Consider the following 9,700-nt stretch of genomic DNA (forward strand, 5'->3'; position numbering starts at 1 on the left):
CCTTTTATGTACGGTATGGTTGCTGTAGTCGTAGGGGTTGCGGTGTCGTTTGTTTCGGTAGTGGTAGTGGGTCGGTGAGTGTTTCGTCGGATGAAGTCGTTGTTGTAGTTGTTCTTCGTAAAAACACGGTGAAGGTATTTGTTCTCGTCGGATAAGCTGTCTGTCGAGTCACATACTAGTTGTGCGCGTCGTGTTAGAGTTCTGATAGTTGTGGCTTACAGGAAACCGACACACACCGACAGATTACTAGACGAGTCATCCTACAACCCTACATCGCACAAAGCCACAACTATCAGAACTCTAACACGACGCGCACAAGTAGTATGTGACTCGACAGACAGCTTATCCGACGAGAACAAATACCTTCACCGTGTTTTTACGAAGAACAACTACAACAACGACTTCATCCGACGAAACACTCACCGACCCACTACCACTACCGAAACAAACGACACCGCAACCCCTACGACTACAGCAACCATACCGTACATAAAAGGCATGTCCGAAAACATCTCGCGCATCTTACTACCCTTCAATATCCGCGTCGCCCACAAACCCATCACCACACTACGTCAGTTACTAACCAACGTTAAAGACAAAGACGAACCGAGGAACAGACAGGGAACGATTTATAAGATCAATTGTTCCGACTGCCAAGCCTCCTACATCGGTGAGACTGGCAGAAACCTCACAACAAGACTGACTGAACACAGACGGGCGACGAGGAAAGGTGATGTCAGCAATCACATTGCTGAACACCATCGACTTACCAACCACAACATTGACTGGGACTCTGCGCAATGCCTAACCTACAGCACTGACTATTTTCAACGACTGACTCTGGAAAGCTGGTTTACTAACTTAGAACAGACTCCCCTAAACAGATGTCAACAACTACCCGCCCCATACAAACGACTCATTCACGACATAAACATCACAAACGACCGAAAAAGAACAACCTAGCTTTACCGACAGACCGAAACAGACCAATCACGACCGACTTACGTCACTTGAGTCTTACAGCCAATAACATCACGGCAAAACCAACCGATCATTTCACACGAACTGGAATAAGAACATTCTACTGACAACAATCATTCACTTGACTCTGATGATGACTTCCGCACAGGTTGTCGAAACGTCAGTCACTGCCACCGACAACAGTCCTTCTCAGGACTACACTCACCCGGACGATCATACTACACCTTCACATGTTACCCCCGGGTTCAAACCATTTACTGCATAAACAGACTGAGTTTATCGATTTGACTAGAAGTTTTGTGGAAGTAGATTTAGCGTTTCAAACCACAGGCAATGGCAATCTCACTTCCCGAGCAAATACGGATGCCAACCTCTTATCACCCGTCAATAACATATCACACTCCCTGTTTAAACAAATTAATGTGAAACTCAATGGAACTCTCATCACCGAGCAAGTGGACATGTATCACCTGAAAGCCCACATACAGACCCTTTTGAATTTTGACCGCGAAGAAGGGGAAACCATCTTAGCTTCAGCCGGGTGGAGAAACGATATCGATTCACCCGAGACGTACACGGCTAATAATGTGAAGTCAGACCACAATGATTATAGGGCGTTGTCCGCCAACCATAAAGCAAGTGTCTTGACCCAGAAAGCAGATGCCCGGAATTATTATGCGGGAGGGAAGAGCAGAGTACTGAGGATGGTTCCCTTTGTGGACATTTTCTATCAAGGGAAATGGTTAGCGCCCAGGACAGAGATGGATTTAAAATTTTATCTCAATCCGGTGGCACTGTACTTTAACGCGGAAGACAATCCCGGTGACGAAGAAGTACGGCAATATCAAAATCCACCTTTTATGTCTGCTTAGTATCCCTCAATCCCTCGGTGTACGATAATGCCATGAGCATCATCACCAAATCCCCAGCCAAATATCCCATCATTCGTACAGAAATGCGTCAGTTCCCCTCGATAATGGGGCTACTTCTAAAGAGATAATCAATCTGTTTAACGGGAAAGTTACCCAGAGAATCGTGTTAGGAATGCTAGCCACCACAGCCTTTAATGGGCAATACGACAAAGACCCTTTTGCCTTTGAGCAATTTGGAGTGGAATGAGTCAAACAGATTTGGAATGGGGAACAATACCCTTACGAGACAATGTAGTTGAAACAGGGAAGAGGGTCTTAATGGGTTAATATACTCACCCCGGACATAAACCCGGAGAGCATTGGTTTGCCGTCTGGACCTACCATGATTCTTGTGAACTTTTAGATAGTTACGGTTTAGATTTACATACCTACCAATATCTCTCTCCGTTTATCGTGTGGTTAAGCCAATGGACATACATTCGTAAAAACGATCGCGTCTTACAATCGATCAAAACGGCTAGTTGCGGTGATTATGCGATAGTTTATTTGATGTGTAAAGCGCGAGGTCAGAGCATGAATGAGTTTTTAAGTTATTTTACCGCATCGGATTATGTGCAAAACGATCGTATCGTAGGCAACATGTCAGAAGACGTGATTTACGAGTGAATAAAGTAATGCGATCACATACGAGTGTCATTTCTGCGTGTGAGGGGGGCATGGCAACATCCTGCTTAGAAGAGGGGTTTTCCATTAAATGTCCATCCAATCTATTAATAGTAGGCCACACCAGTTGCGGTAAAACCACGTTTCTAAAACGTTTATTGTTAGAAAACCCGGAGGCATTCGCCGTACCTCCGAAACGCATTCGTGATTGCTACGGATCGTGGCAAACGAATTTCGATGTCATGCAAGCGCGAGGTATCGAATCTTACGAACGAGTCCCCGACGACGAAAAGATTAAAGAATGGTTTGGCGATACGAAAGGAGGACTGTTAGTACTGGACGATTTGATGGCCGAAGGCGGAAACGGTAAAGACATTCTCAACTTGTTTACCTGATATTCGCATTAGTAGTAGTAGAAACTTTATTAAAGTGTCAAAAGAACCGTCTAGCCAGGGAACGAATCCCTTACTAATTTGGGGACACCAATTAGGGGAGAATATACAAACTAAATACAGTAGTAGATAAAATATCTATAGTTAACTTATTAAGAAATTCATAGTAAAAACACACAGAAGTCAAAATGAACAAAGGCTACAGCCTGCGCAGCCATCATCTAAAAGTTCACTTATATTGAGTTGGCGTATCTTGCTTTTAAACGAAGTTAGGGTTGTGACGTCCCTGATACTCTTGGGTAGTTTTGTCCATAGCTTAGGCCCTAAATATCTAATAGAGTGCTTGCCATAGGTGACTGTCTCATACCTAGGTATAGAGAAATCTGCTTGCCGCAGATTGTAATTACTATTTGGTTCTTTAAAGATGTTACTTATATATGCAGGGCACAGTTTATGTTTTACTTTATACATAAGTATGCACAGATCCTGTAAGCGACTATTTAGTAGTGTTGGCAGATCTGCCTTCTCTAATAGTTGTTCATAACTAGAATTATTATCCTTGAAACCCTGATCGTGTGTTACCTCTGCCAAGATATGTTTCCAGCGGGTAAATATGCCAAAACCATCTTTAGAAATGCGCAATACATCATTGCGTTTAAGAATCCCCGCGATCAAATCGGATTGTGAGTCACCTGTTAAAACACGAAGGTTGCATGAGGTGTTACAGGCATGCCCAAGCGTCTTAAAACGAGATAAATAAGTATGAAGTCAAGAAAACGACTCATTGTGTCCGTGAGAGGTAAAGCGAAAAGACCTAAGAGGCGAAAAAGAAGGGTACGAAAAGAAGGATTTTTAGCATTGTTGACAGCCTTGATCTCAGCCATTATAAAAGCCGCGACGTAAATGGCCAGACGCAGTAAACACACTCTAAGAAGACGGCGAATGACGAAAAGGAGGGGGGGAAAGAGGGGACAAAAAGGCGGGATATTACCTTTAGCGGCACTCATCCCCGCGCTCATTGCAGGAGGAAAAGCCTTAGGGTTAGGAGCATTTAGTGGTGCAGCTGGATTTGGGGCTAAGAGAGCTTTGGAAGCGACTACTAGAAAGCAAGGATGAATCGCATGAAAAGAAATATCGATTTTTTAAAATCCCTCTTGCGCGCAAAAAGAATGCGAATCTTCGAAAGGAAAAAATATTACATGCCAGTAAAGATCAAATCAATAGCGTGAGTGAATTAGTGATGAACACGCTGAAACGAAGGATAGTGTTACCGCCTCAGACGGTGGCAAAATTGAGAAAGTATAGCGGTGTGTTGCGCGAGGTGGGTAGACGTGTCAACTCTTTAAAAAAACGGAGACAGTTACTTGCCTCTCAGACGGGTGGTGGCTTTTGGCGAGGAATGAACGAAGTGTTCTGTCGTTGTCCCTTAAAATGAGTGAACCCAAGATAGAGGAAGAAGAGACTAAAGATCAATTAGACGCAGGTTTTACCTTTCATATCGAGTTTGACGAGAGTGGTGAAAACAGCAGCACGAGGTGTTCCTGGTTATGTCGGATAAGCGAACACATTTTGATACCGTTACTTAAATTATGGAATAGAAACTGATCGTGAACCCGCAAGAATTTCAAGCGCTAGTGGATTTTTATAAGGGGAAAATATCAGAAAGTACCCTGTTAGATAAAGCCGCACGAGTCGCAGCCGAAACTCAGATGTTACTCAGCGATCCACACACGCAGGTAGGGTTAAAAGAGCCCATGATAAATCAATTATTAATGCAAGAACGACAATTACAATCAGCTGATAGAATTACCCACAGGCGCAGGACCTGAGACGGGCGAAGGCGGAGATCAGGGGAATTTATTAGATTCAGTACAAGAGAACCTGCTTAAAGACTTAATTCGTTCGGTCAAAACAGTCAAAGAGCCGGCCAAAATAGTCGAAGAGGCATTTGCTACACCTTCGACTTCCAAGAAAAAGAAAGCAAAAAAAGAGGTCATTTACACTCAAGAAATTATTTTCTACACCGGGAACTACTACCCCTAAACCCATCAGGTTTCCTTTTACTCTGAGAAGTCTCAAAGACCTACCTTCGACACCCATTCTTATGGGAAAACGATGGTTACCTTCGACTCCTCTCACTGGACCAAAGGCGGGGAGTTCTCATAAACCCTCTCCCAAAGTCAAAAAGACCACCCAGCCAGTGTGGGACCCGTGGGACGTGAGAGGTTGGGATCCAGTAAAAGCCGTACAACATGCCCAATACAAAGCGCTAAAAGACAAGGGAAAAGGTAAAGGGAAGGGCAAGAAGTAAAAGAAGTAGGCAATCTGGAGGAAAAGTAGATCTTCAAAAATGGATTAATAAACTGGGTGTAGAATTTCATTGGCCCGGCTATCAGTATATGGGGCCGGGTACGAAATTAGCCATGCGTCTTAAACGCGGGGATCCGGGTATTAATCGTCTCGATAAGATACCCAAACAGCACGATATCGATTACAGTAAAGCTAAAAATCTAGCTGATAAACACAAGGCCGATCGTAAAATGATTACCGGTATTCAACGATTCGGTAAAAACACCATGACCGAGCGCATCGTAAAACGCATCATGTAAGCGAAAGTAAAAGCTGCATTGTAATTAAAAGAAATAAAGCGTGTTGAAAAGGAATCATTTGTTTGTGTCTTTATTGGAGCGACGATGGAATCGTTTTATTTGACCCTTCCGAGTAACGATGACAGTATCAAGTATTTCCCAGAAAATACTCCCAATTCCTGGAAAAATCGTCTTTCATCCCTAATTGCATTAGACAAAGACGGGGAAGTGGGTATGTCAAGTATTTCACTCCCGCACGAATCTCGATTGAAAAAATACCTCAATAACCTCCCATTTGCCACTAGACTACTCACCACCAAACGACGGGTGTACGTGGTGGTCACGCAACAGCTTGATGTCACGACCACTTACGTGCATTACAGTGATATCAAAGACCAACCCCTGGACACACCACACAATCTTCTCAAAGCCTTATTCGAAGTGGAACGTGAAAAGTATCTTTTAAACCTGGGAGAATCTGGGGTGTGGGCCAATGAAATGCCTACGGGAAAATTTCCTGACTTACAATTTGACGTCTCCTTTAACGACGCTCTAGAAACCTGCACGGTATCCGAAGAGAAGACAATTCCAGATACTCTTTCTAACAACGACGTCCGTGATCACGTGTATTTTGAGCTTCGTAAAGATTTGTGCATTTTATTGGGATGGATACAACCAAAAGCGAGGTTTAATGTCAGCACGTTTAAAAATGCTGCGAATCTAGCGTCTAGAAAACGCGTTAACGTATGGTTTGAATCCAGATCCGATTCAAGTATATTGAAAAGATATTGGAGTATGGAAGAAAATGGGGAGATGTTCAAATTTTATCTTCACGAGCTCATGTGGACATTTATAAACACGAAGCGGTCTGCTTATAAACGAGGGACATCGGCTTCCAGAATCTTTTATGTGTATTCCTCTATAGGAGATCCAGTCACTATAGGTTCACAAAGAACCGATCTGTTACTACAAATTCCGTATCAACCTCGATTACATGGAAGCTTTTTTACGCACCTCCAAAGATTCATTACGTTCCATTACGGAATTACATGATCGACGTGACTGAAATTCAAATAAGTGAAACGGATACAAACTCACTGACACAGTTCAAAGACGGTGCTTCTATTGTCTCGCTTCATTTTAGAAAGAAAATTAATAAAACAACTGCGTCCTTCTGAAACACAAATCATTTGAAAATAGATACAACATGAGTAACTTTTACTTGACGTTACCGAGTAACGATGGGAGTGTCAAATATTTTCCAGGAAACACCAACAATTCTTGGAAAAATCGGCTCAACAGACGCTTGGATTTGGAGGGGGCCTGGGAAGTAGGTATGTCCAGCATTTCCTTACCGTCCGAATCGCTCTTGATACCGTATCTCAAAGGACTCAACGACGGTTCCATATTGCCGAGAACATTTCGAATGGTTTACCGTTCGAGAGAAAATCTCGATCAGTCGATACTCACACTGGTGGAGTATAGCGATTTAAAGCATCGACGCATGGAAACGGTGTATGAATTACTCCAAGCCTTGTTCGAAGCAGAATGGCTAAAATTTCTGGATCAACTCTAAAATTACGATTCTATAGTTCATCCCGGAAATAAATCGTTTCAATTTGATACGATTTTCAACGAAAGGGAGGAATCCCCTACGGTGTCGGCAGCAAAAGTACCAGAAAATCTCTTTAGTTCTTTCTATCACTTTAAGGATAATGTGAACTTTCATATACGGAAAGATTTGTGCCTACTTTGTGAGTGGGTTCAGAATATTACCTATGACGGAAAACCCATCTATACAAACGGACCCAATCTCGTATTGCGAAAACGCGGTAACAAATTTACCAAAACAAGAAATCCGAAGGATTCAGACTATATTCCCACAAGATATGGGCTGTAGTGTGGCACTGTGAAAGGTTTTGACAACGTGGTCGTCGACAGTATCATTTTCTATCTCCACGAGTTTACTCACACGTTCATTCGTCTTAAAGAAAGCACTTATAAAAACGGTATGGCCCCTCGCACGCTTTATCTCTACTCCTCCTTGTGTGCTTCCGTGATCATGGGGGATCAGACCACCGATCTGTTGCGTACGTTTCAGTATTGCCCTCTATTGGAAGGGAGTTATTACTACGAACCGAAACACATTCATTACATCTCTTTGCGAAATCAACACATTGACGAGGTAGAAACGCAACTCAGCGAATTGGAAAATAATAATCTGGCGCAATTTACTAAAGACGGAGCAAGCATCGACACATTGCACTTTAGAAGGATTAAATAAAGACATTACACCTGAAAAAATCATTCATTTGTTCACACGCTACAACATGAGTAACTTTTACTTGACGTTACCGAGTAACTATGGAAGCATTAAATATTTTCCCGGAAACACCAGCAATTCATGGAAAAATCGCCTCTACCAACACTTGGATTTGGAGGGTGACTGGGAAGTAGGGATGTCCAGTATTTCGCTTCCGCACGAATCGATATTGATACCTTACCTCAAAAGATTATCCAATGGGTCAGCCATGCTCAAAACGTGGAGAGTCGTTTATCGCAAGAGAGGGAGTTCTGGTGCCCTGACTGAAGTTTCGGCCAGGGTGAACTATGGTGATGTAAAGCATCGACGCATGGAGACGGCGTATACTCTACTTCAAGCCTTATTTGAAGCAGAGTACGTAAAATTTCTGGATCAGCTTCAAAATTACGATTCGTTATACGAAGGAGATCAACCGTTACAGTTTGATGTGATGTACGACGAAGGAAACGAGAGTATTACTGTGAGTGCGGAAAATGTGAACTTTCAGTTACGGAAAGATTCGTGCCTTCTTTTTGGATGGATAAAGGACATCACCTACAAAGGCTGGGAAAAGAGGGAAAAAATTTACCGAAACAAGAAATCCGAGCGATTCTAGCTATAATGTCTAGAGATACGGAATAGGATGTAGTAGCATAAAAGGTTCAGACAACGTGGTGGTAGACACTCAACTCTTTTTTCTCCGCGAATTCACTCACACGTTCATTCATCTGAAAAAAGTAACTATCACAATGGTATGGCCCCTCACACGCTTTATCTCTACTCCTCCTTGTGTGCTCCCGTGATCATGGGGGATCAGACCACCGATCTGTTGCGTACATTTCAGTATCGCCCTCTATTGAAAGGGAGTTATTACTACGAACCGAAACACATTCATTACATCTCTTTGCGAAATCAACACATCGACGAGGTGGAAACGCAACTCAGCAAATCGGAAAATAATAATCTGACAAAATTTACTAAAGATGGAGCAAGCATCGTCACGCTACATTTCAGAAGGGTTAAATAATTCGTCACGAGTGTATGTGCAAGCAGTCGCATCATGGTAGGCGTGACGAGAGGTATCACCAGGGGAAAAGGTGTCACGCGACAGCAGCCCCGCAAAAGCAAGAAACGGAGGAAGCCCCCACTATTTAGTAAACGACGAAAAACTCCAAAGACACCAAAAGGAAGGGGTATCGAATCCGCTATTTTTAAATCCAGGGTGGCTGCCATTTCTAAAGGTATTAAGATGTTGTATAACATTGATAAAGGAAAACCAGTCTCGGATCGAATCAAACGCCTAGAAGAATGATATGCTAGGAGGTATACAGCCTATCGTAACAGTGGAGGACGCATGACTAAACTTCAGTGGGCAAAAGCAAATCATGCCGTAGTACGGCCAGAACCTTTTTGTATCTTGTAAACAGTGACTTATTTTCCCATGCTATAAAAAAAGTTACTATGGTTAAGGCAATTTAAGAAAAATTAAAACACTGTCTTGTTAACAATAATTTTTTATTGGAAGAAAATAAAAAAAACCAATGTTTAACTATCTAAAAGGCTTGCTAGTTCGAGGTCTTCAACGTCTAATCTATTATATCCATATGGTAACGATCTAAATGTCCCACTGTCCATAACACGCTTATCGAATACTAGCCTATATGCTTTAATTTCTGTTTCTGTTCTAATTTTTTTCTTAACTGGGTCGCGGACAAAATGTACAGGGTTGATGATATCCGTCTTTCTTGACTCATCCGGGGGGTGACGTATTTCCTCCAGGATGTTCTGTTTCACGACTTCGTAGTTTGGCTGAGCAATTCCACGTACGTTTAAGGAGAACCCCTTTACTTTCACACACGATTTCCCTTGTGCGGTGACATAACCATAATTTTTCGCACCAGC

The sequence above is a fragment of the Stylophora pistillata genome, chromosome 13, assembly GCF_964205215.1.
Source record: "Stylophora pistillata chromosome 13, jaStyPist1.2, whole genome shotgun sequence".
NCBI lineage: Eukaryota > Metazoa > Cnidaria > Anthozoa > Scleractinia > Pocilloporidae > Stylophora > Stylophora pistillata.